Below are 24,885 nucleotides of genomic sequence, written 5' to 3' on the forward strand. Positions count from 1 at the left end.
TATAAAACAGTTTATTTGTCTTCAAAGGTTAGAAAATTCATTGTCTTACCATCTTGGGCATGCCTTATGTGTCGTAGGCAGTAACAAATTAAGTGAAGTGTAGTACCTGCTCGAGAGAGCTGCACCTGATGCTTTGGTGAACTCCGTTTTTGCTGCTTTGGGAGCATCTTAAGGTGATGAAATATGAAAATGTCTATTGCTGCTTTGGGAACATCAGGACCCCACTGAAAACTATTGCACTGGGAGGTGGTAGAGTAAAGCTGGGCTTTAAAAAATGACATAAGCATGTGCTCATAAGCATGTATTGCTGGGAGCCAAGGTGAGATGAAGTGAAGGATTTATTGCGTTAAGATCTCGCTGGAGAGATGGAGAGAAGGGGATGGAGGTGAGAGATGACGGGAGAGTTAATGGGGATAAACTCAACATGATCCAGCAGCAAACTATCGATGGGACTGGATCATTGAGAGGTTTTTTACTGGGTGAAAGGTATTCATCACAGAAAGGGAAGTCTGGAGGAAGAGCTGGTTTGATTGGGAAGGAAGGAGAGGATAGTTTCACATCAGCCTGTAGTTTGTAATAGTAAGATAACCAGCCAGAGATCTGCAACTGCAAACTGAAAAAGTATGTCTGGAACCCATCAGAGATACTGGCTGCAGAAAAACATTTGGGCATCATCCACATGGCAGCTGAACCACTGAAGGATATAAAAATATCATGCAAAAGAATTTAGGAAATTAAAAGAAGACCTAAGAAAAAACTTTTGGAGTAGGAGATGAAAGAAGACCCAGAACATCACCTCTAACTCTTGGCTACTGATATAGTTTCTCATCTAATCTCCTAGATTTAAACCTTTAAATTTCCTTCTCTCCAAATTTCCATGTTTAATAGGTCATGAAGTCTCTCTGATTGCACCTTGGCATGACTGTTGTATTTTTTTTTTCCCTCTCATTATCAGGGCAACTACCACAGTTCTCATTTAGACGAGTTATGAGGGAAATCAAGCTGAAACATAGGCCAAGGGTTTGGGTGTCCTAGAACGTTGCACAAGCTGGGATGTATTCTGCATTCTTTTTTTCTGTTCATCTTGCACACCATCTCTAGATTTGTCAATCTAAAACATAGCTCTCATGGTGTCACAATCTCACTTAATATCTTTCAGTAATTATTCTTGGTCCACAAAATAAAATGCAAACTATTGGCACCCTCTCTAAGATCTTCTTTAAGAAAATTTGGTCCCATTTCCCCTTCCCAATAGTACTTTTCGCCACTCTGCCACTAGCATCTTAAAACCACACCAAATTACTTACCGTACCCAAGCAGACTGTGCTTTTTGCACTTTGACTTGTCCTGACCTGCCGTCTCCCTAGCCATGCTGACGTGCTTCTCTTCTTCAAGACGCAGGGTGGTGTCACCTCCTTTAGGCAGCTTCCTTTGACCCTCATCCTTGTCTTTTGATAGAGATAATATTTCCGTCTTCTGTGTTCCCATTTCATTCATTTCACTTGGGTATAATGAATTGAATCCATTATAATCATCTATCCAAGACCATGAAAAATGAGAGGACAGGGAGCATGTCTTCGGTGTCCTCAGTGCCTGGCAAACTGCTTGATTCATAACTGGGGTTCAAGAAATACTTTATGTATTAAAAAGAAAGCAGAGAATGAACTGTCAGAGTTGTAGGAGGAAAACCAGGTTAGCGTCAATGTAGTCAAGAGAACAGGGATTTTGAAAGAGGGGCTTGGCCATGGGACTAAGTGAATTCCAAGGAAGGAAGTTTCTTGAGTGATTGTGGCCTTCACTCTCTTGTCATCCACTCACCTCTCAGGCTCCTGCAGCCTGTGTTCTGTTTCCACATACTTACTGCAGTTGCTCTCTGAAAGGTCACTGCTGATATGCTAACTACCAAATGCAACAGGTTCCCCTTCTTCCTTCTGTCTTCATCGTGGGACATGCATGTGGCCATGGCCAATGCTGAGCAAAACTAAGCTGTAATAAATATCCCTGGATTTGAGGAGGTTGTGTAATGGTCGGATGTTATAAAGGTCATCATCCTGGATGCTGATGATAGGGGTCAGGTGGTAGAGCTTTGGGTTAGGGAGGTACACAACAACCAGTGGGAGAGTCACTAGGAAGGTGAGAAAGGGCACCAGAAGTAAGCATGGAAGGGCACTGAGGACTGATAAATGGGTGCAGATGGGAGGCTGTCCCATGATGGCAGAAGAACAAGCATTTGAGGAGATGCTGTGGGAAACATGAAGGGTGCTTCCCCAAAGATGTGGCTTGACTGAAGGGAGTCAGGTTTCAGCCATGCTGGGGAGGGTGGAGGGAAACGTGGATTATGATCCTGGTGTAACAGGCCATTTACAGGGTAACATGAAAAGGCTAGTGGGGGGAAGGGCAGGGAGGAAACGGACTTTAAGTGGAGGCTGGCTGGAGATGAGGTTGTGGGAGGACAAACCAAGTGGCAGAGTTTGTTCCTAAAGCAGGAGAGAGAGTTCCGTGGACTTAGAATTTTATGAGCTTGTTTAAAAAAACAGTGATTGTGTAATTTCCTCTGACTATCATGTCAGAAAAGCTTAGACATTTGAGCTTAATCTCACAACACAGGATAGTTCTTCAAATTGCGTATATTTTTTAGGTACAATTATATTTTATATATAATTAAATTTAAAAAATTATATATCTTTATCAGAAAGTCACTACATTATCCTTAATGTTTTTCAGTTTGATGTATAATAGTGAAAATATTGTCTCCTTACTCTAATCTACTAGCAGTGTGACCTTGGGACAGTTATTTAGCCATTCTGTGACTTGGTTTCCTTTTCTATAAAATGGGGATTAATTATAGTGCCTATTACACAGTGTTGTTATGGGGATTAAATGAATTAATATTATTTAGAGTACTTAGAACAGCGATCGATACATAGTGAGTTATCTATAAGTCTTTGCTATTATAGCTGTTTTCTGTGAACCAGCATTTGGGGATAAACGGGCAAGATAATTGGGACAAAGGAAGCAGGAAATGGGGTAATAGATTAAAATCAAGTATGTGATAAGGAAAGGAAGTTTTGCCAGACAGAATTTTGCTGCTGGAGGACATTTTAGGATGAACCATCCCTAGGTTCCCAGTGGAATGTTGCAAATTCGCCTCCCAGAGGGATTGGCTCAGCCTCGTGGTCTCTTGGGTCATTAATTAATTAGATGCAAGATGGAGAGAGGCCTCTTCTTTTCTGTCCTCTGTAAGTCTCAGCTGTTTCCTCCTTCAAGATGCTGGCCATATCCTACCTTGAATTGCCTTCTGAGTGAACATCTCATCCTCTCAGCTCATAACCTCCTGAGCACACACCCACCTTGTGCAAGCTCTGTGAGCCCCGTAGCACCCGAAGTGGGGCCTTACACACTGGGAACTATTTACTGCGTGAGTGGGAGAAACACCACCTGAGACCAGCACATCTCTCAGTCCTTCCAGTGTCTGAACTTCTTTTCTAGGTATTCCAGCGCCTTGTAAGAGACTTCAAACATGGTAGCTTGTTTAATTTTACGTCTAGCAAAAACCCCAAAGTATTTAGCATTATCCATTTTATCTAACATTAACAGGAAATGCTAGATTTCCAGATAAAAATCATTATCTTTTAAAGTGCTAAAAAAGTGCTAAGACTTTTATTTCAGCTGTATTTCTAAATGTTACATATATAATAAACTATTTTATTATATATGTAATCTTTACTAAATATATCCTGGGCAAAGAGAATTTATTGTGGTATATCGATAACTCAAGATCATTATTATCAGTATTAGTTATTCCCCTTACAAGCTATTGGGAATGTGACATTGCTTCTGTGCTAAATGAGATCTTCTGTCTGATTTTCGTAGGAAGAGGCGAAAATTCAAGTTGTTTAGTTCAGAAGATGCCATTCAGCTGGCCGTGATTAGTGTTTGCTCTGACACACATGCCTGGTCTAACACACATGCCTTCCAGTGTGCTCTAACCATAAGGAAGGCTGAGAAATGTGGCCTTTATTTTGGCTATGTGTCCCACTCACCACTGGGGGCTTTATTAGCCATTTATTCATTTAACCAAGTTTTATTTAGGATCTACTGTGTGTGTGTGTTTATTTTTTAAAATTTAGGACCTACTATGTGTCAGACACTCTTTCAGATGCCTGGGATACATCCACGACAAAGAGGTCTGCATGAAAGATAGAAATCTGGGAGTTATAAGCATGTAGACAGTGTTTTAATTCATGAAATTGCACAAGATTTCTCCACTGGGTGAGTAGATGGAGTGAGAAGGACCAACACCTGAGGTCTGGGGCGCCCCTGTATTAAGAAGTGAGGAAGAAGTATGAGAATCTGCCAAGGACACTGAGAAGGGGTGACCAGTGAGGAAAACCAAGAGGGGAGAATGGACACTAATGGGCAACCAAGAGTTTTTGCCACAACTGAGGAACTAACTATATGCTTGTTAGAAGTGAGTGAAAAAGCGGAGTGGAGCCCGGAGACTTTCCTGTGGCTAAACTTGTAGGGGTAGTAGTAGTAGTAGCAGCACTAGTAACAACAGTCAGAATAAAAGTGATAAAACGAACAACATTTTTGAGCATTTTTACTATGTGCTTTATATGTATCTTCATTTACAGGTGAGGAACCTGAAGCATAGAGAGGCTGTGGAATCTGCTCGAGGTTCAGGTACTTTGAGTCACTCATCTAATTTGGTTGCTCAAAGGAGCTGCCTTTTTAGGCTTGAGTCTCTCAATTATACTCCGAGTAGGTGAGATTACTGGGTGTGACTTTCAATTAGATGATCTACTTCTGTGCAGTGTTTTTCTTTTTTTCCTTATTAACTCCATTGATAGACCCACATGCTGAGTGATTAGTTTTTATGTTCAAGTGACTCTGTAGGAGATTTTTTTTACTTGCCAGATAATTACTTTGAAAATTCCCCCTAAGTTAGTCTCCAATTAGAACATATTCAACTTGATGATGATCTCTTTTTAGATTGATCTTACTGCTTTTGAAATAGCTGATAAATGTTCTTTCATCTGGCGGCAGTTACTAATCTTCACCCTAAACTTTCCCTTTTCCATGAATCCCTCTCCCAGCTACCCCTTGGCGTTGCCTGTGATAATATCACTTGGGTATGATTATCATTTCTGTTATTACCTCTAACTGCACGGATCACAGTTCCTGAGAAGTGGAATCCAGGAGTTCTCGAAGTAACTAATATATTTCTCATACTTCTTTTTCTGGGCTGTTCTAATTTAAAAGTTGGTAAGGCCATCCCAATATTGGTGGCTTTAGTGGTCTGGTGGAGAGAAAAATATGGGGTGTAGCTGAAGAGGATTTTTTAGTGAAAGAGATGAAGATTCATTTGAAATGTCATAATGGTTGAGTAGAGGTTCCCTTTCAAATTGCTCTGCAAAAATAGGCTTCTCATGTGTCCTGATATATGTTAACACCAATAAAGGGCCTTAGAAAAAATTTGGCATCTGTTGTATTAACAAAGGCAACCTTTACTTGCCTCTGCCAGCAACTGAAAGGCAGATTCTTGTGATAACATCTCTGAATGATAAACAATCCCACAATACACTTGTAATTTACAGTGTCATCGGCTAAAATAGGAAACAATTATTGCAAATCGCATTGCTAGTATTTTACTAAACTGAAATCTAATGTTGCTTAATCGGATTCCTATGGATTCCACAGGGCACTGAGCATATTATAAGATTTCACTGTTCTCTGGGTATGTCCTCATTAAAGCTGCTGTCTACTGCATTTTTATTGTTCCCCTGGGAAGTTTATTGAGTCAATGCTGCCAGTAAGAAGTAGCATTTTCCTGGCTTCTCTGATATACCAGCCTCCCAGATAGGTCTGTGGCCAATGGACATACTAGATTATGTTATGACTACGTGTCTTTGGAAGCCTCGTGAACAGTGAAGGCAATTAGAAGTCAGTGTAAAGTATGGTGTAGCTTTAAAAAAGAGTAAATATCTAAATAATCTGACCATAATGAGGAATGCTGTAATAGATCCAGGATGGAAGTACTGAAAGATGAGAAAGCCAATAGCATTAGTGTTTCAGATTCATGCTCCATATAGCTTATGCTTTCATCATTACCATCACTATTATTTACCATAATTACTATTCTCAGTGAATGGCTATTGAGCATCCACTGTGCGCTAGTCCCTGGACAAACTGCTTTACTTGCATTATTTGTTTTTATCCTTACCAAACCTTATAATCTATTTTTATTGGCCCCATTTTACAAATAAGAGAACTGAAGTTCCTGTTTGTTTACTATGTTTATAGTCAAGGGGTTTGAAGAACATTTGAACCCAGATCAGCTGGACTTACGAGCCTTCACCATGAACTGTTGTGCTATACTGCCCCCTTTATAGAAAACTGATAAATCTGAGAGGAAAACAAACCTCAGTTTAGAATAGATATAAAACTTTTGTTCATCCATTCCCATCTATAGCACTTTGAAAGAGTTAAAACTTAAGGAAAAGAGTTAAAAAATATTAGAAGATGACTTTTTTGGTGATAATTGTATCTATCTGGCTTAGGGCATATTTTTTTCTAAACCTCATAACAAAATGATAGGTATCATTCTTCATCAAAGGAAACAGAACCAGAGATTACTTAAGTTGCTCAAGATCATCCAGCTAGTAAACAACAGAATCAAGATCTGAGGCTCCATCTATCTGATTCCAAATCCTGGGCTCTTTCAGCTACCTTACACAACCTCCATTCAGAGTGTGTGTGTGCATGTGTGTGCATGTGTGTTACTTGTATTGCTGAGAATAGTGGGTCATATATGAGTTTTCTAGTAGTAGCCAACTAGTCTTGTAAAAAATTTGCTGTAAAAAAATTCTTGAATTTGGAATAAGCTTGAAAGATTACCTTCTTGGATCAGCAACTCATTTGGTGCCTGAGTGTGTCCTACAGTCACCCTATCAAGTGAGTCTCCAGGTTATTTTCAAATACGTTGAATGTTGGAAAATTTATTCCCTCCCAAAGTAGCCCTCCCATATTCTGACATCTCTTACTAAAGAGCTTCCATCTTTGCCTCCCTTTTTCTCCCTGCTATTGGTCCTGGTTCCAAACCTTTGTAAGGTACAGAACAAGTCCAGTGAATCTTGCACAAGTAAACAGTGTAAATATTTAAAGATGTCTATTATGGTCCGCCTTGAATCTCTCCTACTCTTCAAGGTACACTTCTTCAAACATTGTTCCTGTGACACAGATTCAGATCTTTCTTGATTCTATTCACTTTCCCTTGAAGAATCTTCCTTTTGGCTATATCCTTCTTAAAGTACAATGCCTAAGATTAATCACTATTCTTTAAGTATGGTCTTACTAGAATAGACGAATAGAGCATGTATGTAACTTCATTTTTTTTCTGAATACCATATTAACATCTTTGGTGGCCTCCCTAAACTTTACCTTATGTGGAGCTGCTAAGTTATACTTCTTCTAGGCTGTGGATGTGCAATTGCTTTTTGGACCTAAGTATTGACTTTTACATTCATCCTTATTCAGCTGTATCATGCTTTATTTGCCTTTCATCCTAACTCTGTCATTGTACTGTATTTATCAGCCTTTCTGTGGAAGTCAGTATCCAATGCAGGAGACAGAAAGCTCTGTAGGTATTTCAGCAGGGAAGAATTTAATGCAACTAGGTCCTTGAAAAATCGCTGGAAGAAGTGAAAGAATGGATTCTAACCTGAGTCTTCAGAAATGACTCTGAGAATGTTACATATTTGACCCATCAGACTTGCTACTACCTCCCAGGCCACCTCTGAAGTTAGGAGTTCAAGAGCACAGAGTTCTAGCTGTGATCCAGGAGTGAAGATGCTACCATGTCTGCTGCCATTGCAACTCATGACATGTCAAGAGACATGCTTCAGAGAAACTTTGCATTTCCACAACCTCGCATGGCACAGAAGTATCAAAAAGGGGCAGAAAAATGGGTTCTGTCTCACTCCCACATTCCAAATTCCACACGAGAGCCTCTAATTGGTGGAATGTAACTTACACCCAGAATTCTAGTTACAAGAGATGTTTTGTCTGTTTGTTTGTTTTAGCTCTCTGTCATCTTCAACTAGAAGAAAGGTGAAATGGAGATTGAGAAGCTTAGCCCACAGTATGTATCATAATTCCCAAATGTATATGATCCACAGATATGATATCACATAACTTCAGGTGATTGAGTATGTGTGTGTGTGTGTGTGTGTGATAGAGAGAAAGAATATAGAGAGACACACAAGTCATTGATAAAAATCTTGGTAGGAGTCTTTTGGCATGCCACAAAGATTTTTCTGTAGATTAATTTCCATGAGTATCCATGGGCATAAACAGGTTGAATTTGTTCAGATACATTTTGTTACATTGAAGAGCATCCTACTTGCCTTGTACACTTAACAGGTTTTCAAGAGGAGCCGCATAAACTTGAGGAATGTTGGTCAGCTTGTCGGGCTCTCCTGCCCTAGACTTCCAGCCTCTCAGAGGGAGGGGTGGAAGCCTTCTCTGGTTGTTGAATATTTTTTATGTTCTCTATCAGTGGTGTTGCACAACTGCAGAAGGCACTAGTCACATTCTATATTCTGTTCTGGGGGCAACACTCACATAGAATCCTAAGCAAATTGCATTTTTTTGAAGTTGTACAACCTGACTCTGAGCAGGCCATTTGCTTATGCCAGTTCATGGTTGAGTTTCATCAGTTTCATGCTCTCCAAATAAACTAGACCTGCATATGTATATGTGTGTATGTTACGTATATGTTATATTGGTCTTTCATATTTCCCTCACTTCTAAATTTAGTGACCCTGTTAAAGAAGAGATATGAAGTTAATCTGATAAGGTTGCTGAGTTCCCATCACTTCTTCTTCTTTTAGGTACTCCAGACTATCCCTGTAATGGTGTGTTTATTGCCCCCACATTCATGTCAAGATCTCCAAGACTGGTTATAGAACTTTCCCTTTTTGGAAACCAGTTCTACATTGGTTTATCACCAGTTTCTTGCCCATTCCCTCCTCTCCACATGCTGTAGAGCTAACTCCCCTCAGCTCTCACCATTCCTGACATGCCTGTCGAGTCAGTCCTACCACAAGCATGTATGAACCCCCACCTGGGTTTCCTCTTAAGCAGCAGGAAAGGTTGAACGGTGAAGAGTTATTGACCCAGAAGGAATTTTTAGAGTTGGAGAAAATGCCCCAACTTCCTTGTCCCTTGACTAGGACTACTCTGAGGTACTTTCACACCGTCTCACTGAGTTCCCTGGCAGGATGCAACCTCAGCTGCCTCTAGATGCCACTTGCTCAGTACCCATCCTGTATTATCTTCTTTCCCTTTTCTGTCTCTCTTTCTCACTTTCTTACTTGGTCCTTGCTTTCTGGCATCACTTCCCAAGTAAACCACTTGTACTCAAACCCTGGTCTTTGCATCTGCTTCTGGGGAACCTACAGAGTGAAGACGCTCTGTACTTCAAGAATCACCAGTTGGAGTGATCATGCCTAATCATCCAGAACCCTGGAAAATATTCATTTGGAAATAGGGACTCCCTTACAATGCCCCTCATCTGCTGTGGTCTTCTTTTCTCTAGCCAGTATTGATGCTTTCCTTTTCCATCTGAAGGTCATCCTTCTAAAGATATAAGAGAAGCAAGATAAATGTTCATCAGCTTCTCTTTATAATACTCTCCTGTAACCATCCTACAGCTAATATCTTAAGAGCAAATTTATTGCCCTTCATTCTTTGTGCTTGAGTACAAAAAGAAGTTTCCATGTATCATCTTTAGTGTTTTCCTTAATTTTCAATTCAGTTAATTCTGAAAGCAATCTATGTTTGGACATTGTTCCAAAGCGGTGACTTCCTCTTTTAATTACTTTGGTCACATACCTTTTTTTTTAAAAACTACCTTTTTTTTTTTAGCATGTTACTGAAAAATGAGTTCATCAGAGAGTTCCCTATAGTTTAAAAGAGGATAAAAAGTCTAGAGAGTATTTATTGAGAATTGTTGATCATCATTATACCTGATGCCAGTTTGTTGCTTTAGGAGTAAACAACTAAAGGTCGATCCAAAAGTATATTTCTGCTCCTTCCCCCCATTCCATCACCCCCTCCTAATGGCTTCAGTACTGTGGTCTAACCCAACTTGGCCAGAGAAAGGTAGATGATTCCCTTAATCCCATGAGAAGAATGTGGCAGAACATTATTATAAAAATTTGATATACAGGCAAATTGCAACAATTTTTAGATAGCACTCACTAATCTACTAAAGTTCACTAGTAAGTCAGTTTATCCTCTGTTGCAAACTTTTCTGTGGGATAGGTGATTGGCTTTTGGAAGCAGAATTTTCTATTTAAAATCTTAAGTCTGCTACTGGTTACTGAGAAAACGACTCAGTGACTGGCATCTTGCCACACTTTTGTAATCCTCTGGAAATTACATTTTGAGAACACAATCTCCTTTTTGTGACAGGCGATTAAATAATACACGACTACCTGAATAAATTGTATAGGTATTTTGATTTTTTTAAAAAAAATGCTAGGAGTGCTTTCAATTTAGAAATGTTTTTCATGTTCTTTATACATTTGTGTTAGTCCACAAAGGACTAAAATCCTTCCTGTCTAGTTTTATTCATGAATAAGGAGTTGGGTAATAGTACTGGTCATGTAGGATGGGGTCTGTCTTTCTGCTAAGATAGGGCTGTGAGTGACAGTGTGGAAACCATGGTATTATTATCAGAAAGAGGCAATGGTTCTTACTTGAAATCAGTAAGAAATCTATGGACCAAGAATTTGGGTTCAATTTCTGTACTTGGAAAAAATATACACTCGTCCTTTGGAGTTCTTTAATGGCATGTGAGCTAAGTGGAACTGGGGTTCCATTGGCATAACCAGCATCTTTTGTAATCCCAGTCATACCCCTCCCCGCCACCTGCTTCAGTAGCGCTGCACACTGAATCTGTCACATTTGTTAGAGATTTTACTCTTCCCTTTGATATTTCAGGAAATTAGAGTTGATGTTTGCATCTAATAAAGCTTGGCAACTTTCATCCTCTCCGAACAATACTTGCTTTCGACGCTGCGTTTGGTGTAAGCTGAAAGAGCTGTGGGCTTAGCAAATCGTAGCATCATCAAGGCTCTTCCAGACATACTTGAGCTAACATTCTAACAGTGGTAGTTTAGCAGAGAAATTTATTAATTTTTTGCCCCTGGATTATGTGTAGCTAACTAGATGAAGGTTACAGAGTCTTCAGCTTTGCTCTCCGTTTCCCTATAAACTGTTTTCCAGCCTCTGTGGATTTTTGAATTTTGACCCCAAGGTCTTCCTAGACCTGACAATAAGAGACGTCTCTCATTCAGATTCTTTATTCTTTGGTTCAGCAGTTTGATATAACAGCTGTCTCAGTATACATGGTCAGGTACCATTGCAAAACTATCCTATGAGTTCCAGAATAATCCATCTTTGAATCTTTACTTCATTAACATATGTGAGAGATCCAAGAGTGCCATTATGTCCAAGTACATTTTGAAAACTTTGATTTATGTTTGGATTGCATCAACAAGCAGAAACCTAGAAAATGTGATTGAGAAAAAAATGCTAATTTTTGGAAGACGATGGAGTTTGATGGCAATGGTACTGTTAAATTAAAAGTCCAAAGACAAATATTCTACTTTTTGTAACTTAACAAATTACATTGATTTATGTGCTTGAGATGTAGCCATGAAGTCTTGTTGCGTGGGGAGACAGATGAGTAACAGAGCTAAGTGCATTTGTGTGATGAGCTCTATAATGGAGATCAAGTCCATGAAGATGGAAAACAAGGACACCTAGCCCAGTTGTTGGTTTTAACAATAAATCTTTTACTGAGTGTCTATTATGTGCCAAGCACTGAAGTACTTTATGTATGCTATATTTAATTTTCACTACAGCTCCAGGTACTCATTTACTTCATGGCCAATAAGCCTAGTTGGGGGCATTGATATTGCCATCAGCTTTGAGTGCCACTTTTATTGGCATCCATTTACTCAGCAATTATCATGAAGTGAGATCATAACAAAGACTTTCTGACATACGAGTTAGCTGGAATTACAACCATACTTGGTATAATTCATTTCTCCTGAGCCAGACGAAGAAGGAGGACAGACTACAGAAGGACTTCTGAGTTACTTAGTGGCAAGCTGTGATTCCAGAACCACAAAAAAAGGCAGAAGAAATTTTAATAAAAATATGCTTTAGCATGGCTTCGGGTCACATGGTATAAACATTTGCAGGGATTTTTGTTTTGTTTTGCGGCCTAAGTTCCATGCTGTAATCAGAACTATGTGGCACATGTTGACCAAAGGAAATATATACTCAAAGCATAGAGACTGAACTGCCAACAAGCCAAACCCTAGAAACATGTAGTCACTTACGAGGCAGAACACAACTGCATGTGTACCCAGTGTGGAAGGCATTCTGAGTGTGTGTGTGCAACCACATTTACATATGAGTGTGGTTTTACTGTCACTGCAGTACCAAAAATACCAATACTATGCAAATTATAGGCTTTCAATATAGGAATGCATTGTCTTAATTTTTTGTTGTACTCATTGAAAGTGAACAAAAACTAAACCCCTGATAGAGTCTTTGCATTTCAAAGGTTCAATTTTGACAACTATCCAAAGGCCAGATCCCAAGGATTCCGAAGGTGTTTTATTTCTTTCCAAATCTCCAGTGGCCACCCACATTTTCTGAGATTCCATTCCTCACAACAGCCTGGAGTTATTTTGGGGCCAATATATTCCATTCATTACTGGCATCCATTAAAATGTACCTTTACTTCACAATAAAAGTAGAAACATATTTACAACCTAATAATCAGGTTGACAGTTTGTTAGGCAGAAATGCAATTCCTAAGACAGAAAGAGCAATACTGAATTCTTCCTTTTCTCAGATGAATGCCACAACATAAAATTTTGAGCAAATCCAGTAGTGGGTAGCAGTCCAAGATTGATAAAAATGAAATTTTCATCTTTTCTTTTCGTGTCTCTTTCTTGTTTTCCCATTTCTGATGTCCTGGCTCCTTTGCCTTACCTCCTAGCTGTAGTTGCTGGTGCCCATTTCATAGAAGCATAGAAAGTGTAGTTAAAAATAAACTTAGAACAGATGGTCCTCCTTTGATCCCCTACCCAATCCACACATTCTCTGTCTGCTCTGTCACTCCTGGCAGGTGGTCATGAAGCCTGTGGCTGAATGCTCCAGGTAGGGAGGAAACTTACAACTGCATTTCCCGATTTGAACAACTTTGCTTGCAGGGGCTTCTTTCTGCCCAACCAAATCTGCCTCCCCTTTAAAATCTCTTTAAAATATATTTGTTGAGACAAATGATAATGAAAGCACAACCACTCAAAACCTATGGGACACAGCAAAGGCAGTGCTAAGAGGGAAGTTTATAGCGATACAGGCCTTCCTCAAAAAAGAAGAACAATCTCAAATAAACAATTTAACCCACCACCTGAATGAATTAGAAAAAGAAGAACATAAAGCCCCAAAAAGCAGCAGAAGGAAGGAAATAATAAAGATCAGAGAGGAATTAAATACAATAGAGATTTACAAGACCATAGAAAAAATCAACCAAACCAAAAGCTGGTTTTTTGAAAAAGTAAATAAAATCGACAAACCTCTGGCCAAACTCACAAAGAAGAAAAAAGAGAGAGCACAAATTAGCAAAATAAGAAAGGAAAATGGAGAAATTACAACAAACAAAATAGAAATACAGAATATCATACGAGAATATTATGAAAAACTATATGGAACCAAACTGGATAACCTAGAGGAGATGGACAAGTTTCTGGAAACATACTGTCCACCAAAACTGAATCAAGAAGAATCTGAACACTTGAACAATCCGATCACTAGAAAGGAAATAGAAATAGCAATTAAAAACCTCCCTACAAATAAAAGTCCAGGACCGGATGGCTTCACCGGGGAATTCTACCAAACACAAAGAAGAACTCATACCAGTCCTTCTCAAACTCTTCCAGACGATTGAAAAGGAGGGAATACTCCCAAACTCATTCTATGAAGCCACCATCACCCTGATACCAAAACCAGGCAAAGACACTACAAAAAAAGAGAATTATAGGCCAATATCACTGATGAACATAGACGCCAAAATCCTCACCAAAATTTTAGCAAATAGAACCCAACAACACATAAAAAAGATTATACATCATGACCAAGTGGGGTTCATCCCAGGGACACAAGGCTGGTTCAACATACGCAAATCAATCAGTGTAATACATCACATCAACAAGAGAAAGGACAAAAACCACATGATCATCTCAATCGATGCAGAAAAAGCATTTGATAAAATTCAACACCCATTTATGATAAAAACTCTCGCCAAAGTGGGTATAGAGGGAACATATCTCAACATAATAAAAGCTATATATGACAAACCTACAGCCAGCATAGTACTCAACGGTGAAAAACTCAAAAGCTTCCCACTAAAATCTGGGACAAGACAAGGATGCCCACTATCACCACTCCTTTTCAACATAGTCCTGGAAGTCCTAGCCACAGCAGTCAGGCAAGAGAAAGAAATAAAAGGGATCCAAATTGGAAAAGAAGAGGTAAAAGTGTCATTATATGCTGATGACATGTTACTATATATAGAAAACCCTAAAAGGTCCACACAAAAGCTACTAGAGCTGATTGAAGAATTCAGCAAGGTAGCAGGTTACAAAATTAACGTTCAAAAATCAGTTGCATTTCTTTACACTAACGATAAATCAACAGAAAAAGAAAGTAAAGAAACAATCCCCTTTAAAATAGCACCCAAATAATAAAATATCTGGGAATAAATCTAACCAGGAGGTGAAAGAATTATACACAGAAAACTATAAACCATTGATGAAGGAAATTAAAGAAGACTTTAAAAAATGGAAAGATATTCCATGCTCTTGGATTGGAAGAATCAATATTGTTAAAATGGTCACACTGCCCAAGGCAATCTACAGATTTAATGCAATCCCTATCCAATTACCCAGGACATATTTCACAGAACTAGAAAAAATCATAATAAAATTCATATGGAACCATCAAAGACCTAGAATTGCCAAAGCATTACTGAAGAGAAAGAAAGAGGCTGGAGGAATAACTCTCCCAGACTTCAGACAATACTATAGAGCTACAGTCATCAAGACAGCATGGTATTGGTACCAAAACAGACATATAGATCAATGGAACAGAATAGAGAGCCCAGAAATGAACCCACAAACTTTTGGTCAACTCATCTTTGACAAAGGAGGCAAGAATATACATTGGAATAAAGACAGTCTCTTCAGCAAATGGTGTTGGGAAAACTGGACAGCAGCATGTAAAACAATGAAGCTAGAACACTCCCTTACACCATATACAAAAATCAACTCAAAATGGATTAAAGACTTAAACATAAGACAAGATACAATAAACCTCCTAGAGGAAAACATAGGCAAAACATTATCTGACATACATTTCAAAAATTTTCTCCTAGAAGAAATAAAAGCAAGAATAAACAAATGGGACCTAATGAAACTTACAAGCTTCTGCACAGCAAAGGAAACCAGAAATAAAATAAGAAGAAAACCTACGGAATGGGAGAAAATTTTTGCAAGTGAAACCGACAAAGGCTTGATCTCCAGAATATATAAGCAGCTCATACGACTCAATAAGAAAAAAATAAACAACCCAATCCAAAAATGGGCAGAAGACCTAAACAAGCAATTCTCCAAGGAAGACATACAAATGATCAAAAAGCACATGAAAAAATGCTCAATATCACTAATTATCAGAGAAATGCAAATCAAAACTACAATGAGGTATCACCTCACACCAGTCAGAATGGCCGTCATTCAAAAATCCACAAATGACAAATGCTGGAGAGGCTGTGGAGAAAGGGGAACCCTCCTACACTGCTGGTGGGAATGCAGTTTGGTGCAGCCACTATAGAAAACAGTGTGGAGATTCCTCAAAAGACTAGGAATAGACTTATTACCATATGACCCAGGAATCCCACTCCTGGGCTTGTATCCAGAAGGAAATCTACTTCAGGATGACACCTGCACCCCAATGTTCATAGCAGCACTATTTACAATAGCCAAAACATGGAAACAGCCTAAATGTCCATCAACAGGTGACTGGATAAAGAAGAGGTGGTATATTTATACAATGGAATACTACTCAGCCATAAAAACCGACAACATAATGCCATTTGCAGCAACATGGATGCTCCTGGAGAATGTCATTCTAAGTGAAGTAAGCCAGAAAGAGAAAGAAAAATACCATATGATATCGCTCATATGTGGAATCTAAAAAAACAAAAACAAAAACAAACAAACAAACAAAAACAAAGTGTAAATAAAGGACAGAAATAGACTCACAGACAGAGAATACAGACTTGTGGTTGCCAGGGGGGTGGAGGGTGGGAAGGGATAGACTGGGATTTCAAAATTGTAGAATAGACTACACTGTATAGCACAGGGAAATATACACAAAATGTTATGATAACTCACAGAGAAAAAAATGTGACAATGAGTGTGTATATGTCCTATGAATAACTGAAAAATTGTGCTGAACACTGGAATTTGACACAACATTGTAAAATGATTATAAATCAATAAAAAATGTTAAAAAAATAAAAAAAATAAAATATATTCGTTAATACTGGGTTACCTCCCTGTAGTTAATTCCACTTACACATAATAGCTGCTCCTCCAAATATTTAAAGCCAGCTCCTGTGTCCTCTCTGTTTTTTGTTTACTTACTGGATCACCCTCCTTCTGCCCCCTCATCAAACTGTCCATTTCCCCAGATGCAATGCATGCTCCAGCCTTTCTGTGCCTAGATTTTGGGGGAGTGCCCTAGTGCCTTACTGGGCTATCAGATCTCTGGCTTTGCTCCCCAATGTAGGGCTGTGCCTCTCCCCACACCTTGCCCTGCAGCTACACCTTATCTTTGTCTCATGTTGACTTTATATTTCAGTAACCTTTCTGCTCTCTAGCTTCTCTTCCAATAAACTCATGGTGAGCTACTTTGAGGTGCCATGTATATGACTTAATATCTCCTTTATTCTCATCTTTTGTGCTTTTATTCCAAGCTGTCAGGTTTAATTTTGGTTTTTATTTTGAATTGTGAAGCAGTCAATCATTATGCCCTTTATATCTTTATTTATGTCCAAAAAATTACAGAACAGGACTGAGTCAAGCATGGAATCAAATAAAAAGCATGAGCAAGAAAAGCAGGCTCAGGAGTTTGACATATGTGGGTGGAATTCTGGCTCTGCCCCTTTGTGGCCATGGCCAACTAACTTAACCTCTCTGAGCTTCAGTGTCTTCTTTGTAAATTGGTGGCCCTATAGCTCCTCCTTCATGAAGTGGTTATGTGGATTAAATGAGATAAAGTGCCTGATACAGCAAATATGCCACAATAAGGACTCATAAAATTTAGGTGCTATTGGTATTTCAATACTGTTAAAGCTCTTTCTGTAGTTCAATGTGGATGCAGGTTTTCTAGTATCTGTTTTCTCCAGGCCCTATTGCATTGATGGGAGGCAAAGAGCAAGGCATCCTGAGGTTCCAGGAATGCTGGAGAAGTAAGTTCGGGTTGAGAGCAGGAGTCTGAAGCCCGAGCACTGCCGTCTACTAACCAAGTGACCTGAGCAAGACACTTAGTCCCTCACTGTCTCGGTGCAATCTTTGGAAAATGTGAGTGGCAATAGCACTGACCTCATAGATGGCTGTGAGAATTTAATGGTTTAATAAATGTAGACTAGCACTTGGCACATTAGAAATGCTCAATGTTTATTACTGTTGTTGTAATGACCTCAGTGTTGTCACATTTCAAGATTCCTACTAACTGCTTATTTCCTGGACAAGTTGATTTTGGGAGTTTTGAGGTCTTATACTAAGCTAGATTTTCAAGTGGCCCACAGTTTGGAATAGGTCTGGGAGAGGAGGGGATCAGCTGAAGATAGCCTTTAGGGAAAATCTGACCTCTGGGAATGTTATCATGTGACAGGACTACAACAATTGCTATCAATTGTTATCTCTTGAATTTGAATCTAAATGAGAATGTAGGAGGAGACTGTTTATAGTTTTCTTTTAAAAAAATACATCTTTATGTATTTCCCAAATTTTCCAAAATAAGCATGTTACTTTTATAATTAATTAAATATATCACTGTAAAATAAAAACAGTTGTCTTAAAAATAAATAATATAAAATCTAGCTCTTCTCTTCGTGGATTCCCCACCACCTCTTTAGTGTACTGAGTCTCTGATGTGAGCCTGGTTTGCTTCTTCTCTGCTAACAGAGAACCATGTATATTCAGTTATATACACACTCTGTTAATTTATGTTGGTATGAGTTAAAAGATTTGGAATGTGACTCTTTTTTATGCCATTTAGAATTGTAGGTTGCTTCTTTGAGAGCCATGGTTATCAGCATGTATTTTTTTTTAGTTGAAGTATAGTCATTTATAATGTGTCAATTTCTGGTGTACAGCACAGGGTCCCAGTCATGCATATACATACATATACTCATTTTCATGTTCTTTTTCATTAAAGGTTATTATAAGATATTGAATGTAGTTCCCTGTGCTATACAGAAGAAATTTGTTTTGTTTTGTTTTTTGTATATATAGTGGCTAGCATTTGCAAATCTCAAACTTCCAGTTTATCCCTTACCACCCCCTTTCCCCCAGTAACCATAAGATTGTTTACCATATCTGAGAATCTGTTTCTGTTTTGTAGATGACTTCATAGTGTCCTTTTTTTTTCTTTTTCTTTTTTAGAGTCCATATATGAATGATATCATATGGTATCTTTCTTTCTCTTTCTGGCTTACTTCACTTAGAATGATGATCTTTAGGTCCATCCATGTTGCTGCAAATGGCATTATTCTTTTTTATGGCTGAGTAGTATTCCATTGTATAAATATACCACAACTTCTTTATCTAGTCATCTGTTGATGGACATTTAGGTTGTTTCCATGCCTTGGCTATTGTATATAGTGCTGCTATGAATTTTGATAAAAGAGAGTTTGAAGTACTTCAATATTGGTCTCTAAATCAAGATCACACTTTCATCTTTCTTCACAGGAATCATCTGTCCCGAAATCAAAGGATGACAACAAGATAAGTGTGGCATCAGAATAATAGTCCCCCAAAGATGTCCACACCCTAATCCCCAGAACCTTGCCATATGTTACCTCACATGCCAATGTGATTAAAGTTAAGGATCTTGAGAAGGGGGAATTATTCTGGATTATCCAGGTGGGCCCAATCTAATGACATGAGTTCTTAAAAATGAAGAATATTTCTCAGCTGCAAGGAACCAGAGAGATGGCAGTATAAGAAGGACTCATCCATTGCTAGATTGCAGATAGAGGAAGGGAGTCATAAACCAACAAAAGTGAAAGGCCCTGGAAGTTGGAAAAGGCAAGGATTCCCCCCTAGAACCTCCAGAAAGGAATAAAACCTTGCTGGCACCTTACTTTTAATCTAGTGAGATCAGTAGCCAATCTCTGACCTACAGAACTAAAAGATAATAAATGTGCCCTATTTAAGCCTCTAAGTTTGTGGTCATTTGTTGTAGCAACAATAGAAAACTAATACAATTTAAGTGAACACTGCAAAAGTCTTACATTATGCTTGTGTGTTTCTCAATGAGACGAAGTTCAAGGAATGTTGTACTGGTTATGTCTAAAGCTCACTTGTTCATTGCTCAGGTTATTAGAAACTGAGAGACCTCAGTTTATTTACTGTGAGGCTGAAGTTTATTGATGATGTTACAATGGGCAAGAGAAAAAAATGCCCCTCATCAGTGAGATTCCTGGGCAAGATGACTGCGAGGAACCAACACAGACATGAGCAAAGGGACCTGTGAAAGCTCAACTTTGCCCTCCACCTTAAGCGGAGGGAAGTGAATTGACAGTGGTAAAGTAGTGAATCAATTTGGAGTCCTAAATGACAGTGTTATTCCAGTCCTCAATTCTCACTTACCCTTACAATGGAAATTATAGTTATACCGTATCACAGGTTTATGTGTACATACATGTGAAATACAGCATTTAAAAATATTAAATAATAAACTTTATTATTAGAAAAATATAGATTTGATGTATTTTGTAGGCTAATAGTGCTTATAATTGTCCTTCATGAAAAGAAATTAGATTACAGAAAAGGTATGAATTCTCAGCATTGTGACCAGAAAAAGAAAAGATGTGAATGAAAAAGAAGTAAAGATAGGGTGGAGGATAGACCCACAACCAAAATTCTATGAAATATTGTTTAGCTAGAAAAAAGCTTTGTTAGATAAACTGTGGAGCACACTTTACCATCGATGACATTTCTTCCAGATAAAATGTATACTGCTGCTTGAAGAATTGTCCCCAAGCTCAATGGAGGTGGATTTAGGTGTGGTTCAAGAGGACCATGTTTGAGATTTAGGAATCTTTGGGAAGAGTTTCCTTTTTAACTATTATAATAGTAATACACTTACATTGGAGATCAAATTTTAAATAGTGCAGAGGATATAGTAAGTCCTCCCATGCTGACCTACCCATGCCCTTGCTCCCATTTCCTGTTTACCCCTCTGAGTTCAAAGGTAACTGACTGCTTTTGTGTCTTTTCCTTTTGTTAGTTAACTTAATCATGCCACATAATAGACATTTACCTTTATCATGGCAAGTGGAAAAATACCCTTGGATTGAGGGATGTAGCTCACTAAGAGTGATCCTGCCTCACCCCCAATTTTATTTTCACTTGTGTTTTTACTTTCACATATTCTTTTGGCAACTTTCACAATTTGAAATGATACAGTTAAGTGTCTGTATCTTGATTTATTACATTTAATCAGCACTTTTAACGTTGATAACATCAGGAACATCAGTCTTCCTACAATGCTCTCTGTTTTTTACCCTTCTCTGCCTACTGTTTTTATTCTTTATTTTGTTTTGCACCAAAAAATAACCTTTACCTTTAAAAAATTATTTTTTAAAGAAAAGATCCATGGAGGGACACTTTGAGTATGTGTATGTCCGAAAATCTGTATTTTACCCTTACACTCAATTAGAATTTTTCTCCATATAGAATTGTAGATTTCAGATCATTGTCTTTCTGAAGTTTGAGAGCCTTGGTCCATCTTTTTCTAAATGTCAAGGTTACTGATAGGAAGTATCATGTCAACCTGATTCTCTTTCCTTTGTAAGTACCTTGGTTTTTATTTCTCAAAATCTGGGCAATCTTTTCTTCATTCTTAATGTTTTGAAGTTTTGTTAGCCTTTTTTCTTCCATTCTGTTCAATACCATCTGATCTTGTTAGTCTGAAGACTGATTTTTTTTTTATTGAACTATAATTGGTTTATAATATTGTGTTAGTTTCAGGTGTACAGCAAAGTGATTCAGAGATACACACACATATATATTATTTTTCAGATTCTTTCCCACTCTAGATATTATTACAAGATATTGAATATAGTTCCCTGTGCTATACAGTAAATCCTTGTTGTTTATCTATTTTATATATAGTGGTGTGTATTTGTTAATCTTATACTCCTAATGTATCTTTCCCCCTCCCTTTTCCCTTTGGTAACCATAAGTTTGTTTTCTACGTCTGTGAGTCTGTTTTGTAAATAAGTTCATTTGTATTATTTTTTAGATTCCATATATAAGTAATATCATATGATATTTGTCTTTTTCTGACTTACTTCACTTAGTATGATAATCTCTAGGTTCATCCATGTTGCTATAAATGGCATTATTTCATTCTTTTTATGGCTGAGTAGTATTCCATTATATATACCACAACTTCTTTATCCAGCTATCTATTGATGGACATTTAGGTTGCTTCCATGCCTTGCCTATTGTAAATAGTGCTGCAGTGAACATTGGGGTTCATGTATCTTTCTGAATTAGAGTTTTTGTCTTTTCCAGATATATGCCCAGTAAGATTGCTGGATCATATGGTAACTCTATTTTTAATTTTTTAAGGAACCTCCATACTGTTTTCCATAGTGGCTGTACTGTTTTACATTCCCACCAACAGTGTAGGAGGGTTCCTTTTTCTCCACAGCCTCTTCAACATTTATTATTTATAGACTTTTAAAAATTGATTTATTGTTATTTATTTATTTATTTATTATATTGTGTTATTTGTAGACTTTTTGATGATGGCCATTCTGACCGATGTGAGGTGATACTTCTTTGTAGTTTTGATTTGCATTTCTCTGATAATTAGTGATGTTGAGCATCTTTCTGTGTGCCTATTGGCCATTTGGATGTCTTCTTTGGAAAAATGTCTATTTAAGTCTTCTGCTCATTTTTGATTTGGCTGGGGTTTTTTTGTTTTGTTTGGTTTTGGGTTTTTTTGATACTGAGTTGTATGAGCTGTATGTATATTTTGGAAATTAATCCCTTGCCATTTACATCATTTTCAAATATTTTCTCTCAGTCTGTAGGTTGTCTTTTTGTTTTGTTTATGGTTTCCTTTGCTGTGCAAAAGCTTATACGTTTGATTAGGTCCCATTTGTTTATGCTTGCTTTTATTTCTTTTGCCTTGGGAGACAGATCTAAGAAAATACTGCCATAATTTATGTCAAAGAATGTTTTACCTATGTGCTGTTCTAAGAGTTTTATGGTATCATGTCTTATATGTAAGTCTTTAAGCTATTTCTAGTTTATTTTTGTGTATGGTGTGAGGGAGTGTTCTGACTGCATTGATTTACATGAGGCTGTCCAGCTTTCTCAACACCACTTACTGAAGAGACTGTCTTCTCTTGATTGTGTATTCTTGCCCCCTTTGTCAAAGATTAATTGACCATAAGTGTGTGGCTTTATTTCTGGGCTCTCTATTCTGTTCCATTGAGATATACATCTGTTTTTGTGCCAGTACCATACTGTTTTGATTACTGTAGCTTTGTAGTATTGTCTAAAGTCTGGTTGATTTATGCTTCCAGCTTTGTTCTTTTCGCCTCAGGATTGCTTTGACAATTCTGGGTCTTTTGTGCTTTCATATAAATTTTAGGATTATTTGTTCTAGTTCTGTGAAGACTGGTGTTTTGGAAAATGTTTCTTCTATTGTTTCTCCTATTAGAATACTGTTGACTGTCCAGGTTGGTTTCTTTCTTTTCTTCCTTTTCAAAAATTTCCCTTAATTTTCATATTTCTTTCTTTCTTTTTTGATTTTGTCTTATTTCCTCCCCTATGAATTATCTCTGAATCCTCTGGAGTCACCCTCTCTGACCCATACCTATCTCCACTCTGAATTATCCAGCAGTTGGTTTGAAATTGTATTTTTTCCCCTAGAAATCATCTAGATCTTTTCTTGCTTCATGCCCATATTCCTTTGGCTGAATTGTGTTCCCCCCAAAATTCATGTATTGCAGTCCTATCATCCAGTACCTCAGGATGTGACTGTATTTGGAGAGGGTGTCTTTAATGAGGTAATTAAGATTAAATGAGGTCATTAGAGTGGCACTAATATGCTATGACTGGTGTCTTTATAAGAAGAGGAAGTTTAGACACTGACAGACACAGAGGAAAGACCATGTGAAGACACAGGGATAAGAAGGTTATCTACAAGCTAAGGAGAGAGGCTCTCAAATGAAACCAGCCTTGCTGACACCTTAATCTTGGACTTCTGGCCTCCAGAACTGTAAGGAAATAAATTTCTATTGTTTAAGCCACCCAGTCTGTGATACTTTATTATGTCAGCCCTAGCACACTCATTCTCTTAGCATTCTTGGGGCATCTATAAAAGAATTTCCTCTCATTCTTCTTTATCATGATTCTGTGGAATTTGGGGAGGAGAAGTTAATGCAAATTTTCTGTCTTTCATCTTGAGTGGGAATGCCAGAATTACTTTTGAGCTGCTATCTCTGTGGATGACTGAGTATAGGGAGGTAGGACAGGAGGTCTGGAGTTTGCTTCATTGTTACAGATAACCCTAGCTGTAACTCTCATTTCTTAAAATTTGTGCCAGGTCTTTACCACTATCATCTAATTTAATCATCCAAATATCCTAGAAGGAGGGGACTGCTATTACCCTCACTTTACATATGAGAAAACTGAGCCACAGAGAGGGTGAGTCATGCTGACCAACCAGCCAAGAACTTTGATAATTGAGAAAATTCATCCCAGGTGCATCTTCTTGATTTGATTTTTGTGAAACTTTAAAATTTGAATCTATTTCATGTTTCACAAAGAGCCATTTAAAGGGAGAAATTATTGAATTGATATTTGAGGCAATCTGTCATTGATATCATCTCTATTGCTAAATTAATTGCTAAATTCCTGTTTTCTTTAACATTTGACTAGCCTCACTTGGAACATGAATTGGACAGATTTTCATGGAGTTGCTTTTGATTGACAGTGTTGGCTTAATGGTGTGTATAAGGGAAGTGGGCAATTCTTCCTTACCTTTCAGTCACTCCAATGAAGTTCCATCTATGTGCACACTATTGTGCCGAAATGAATATGGCACAGGCCCTACCCTTCAGGAAGTGCACAAATGACCATGGGAAGAGAGGTACCAGTATGGTTTCTTTTCAGTCTATATCATGGTCCTAAAGCTAGAAAAAATAATTAAAACTTTACTCTGATATCACAGTTCCTTGACCTTCAGCTCCATTGACTTTTGTCCCTATTCCTTTAAAAATTTTCAACCCCTTGGACACATACTAGATTCGTCACCTCCAGTAATAATAGCTCCATCTTTGAAGTTTTAAAAGCCAACCAGATCTCTTGCAGCTCTCTTATTCTGGGGACTCTCCTTTTTTGACTCATGAAATCCTCTGGCCATTCTGTCTCAGTTCAGCAGTTTTCTTGTGGCTTCCCTTTATTCCCAGTCCTCACTCTGATT

General features: G+C 38.0%; 1 long non-coding RNA gene across 2 annotated transcripts in view; it reads left to right on the forward strand.

Moving 5' to 3' along the window:
* LOC106729754 overlaps nucleotides 1-24,885 on the forward strand; it is a 214,032-nt gene that overhangs the window by 31,810 nt on the left and 157,337 nt on the right. For both annotated transcript variants that reach the window (XR_004320728.1, XR_004320727.1), the window contains exon 2: nucleotides 4,638-4,686. This is a non-coding gene — a long non-coding RNA (uncharacterized LOC106729754). The remainder of the gene's footprint in view (nucleotides 1-4,637; nucleotides 4,687-24,885) is intronic.

The sequence above is a fragment of the Camelus ferus genome, chromosome 6, assembly GCF_009834535.1.
Source record: "Camelus ferus isolate YT-003-E chromosome 6, BCGSAC_Cfer_1.0, whole genome shotgun sequence".
Lineage (NCBI taxonomy): Eukaryota > Metazoa > Chordata > Mammalia > Artiodactyla > Camelidae > Camelus > Camelus ferus.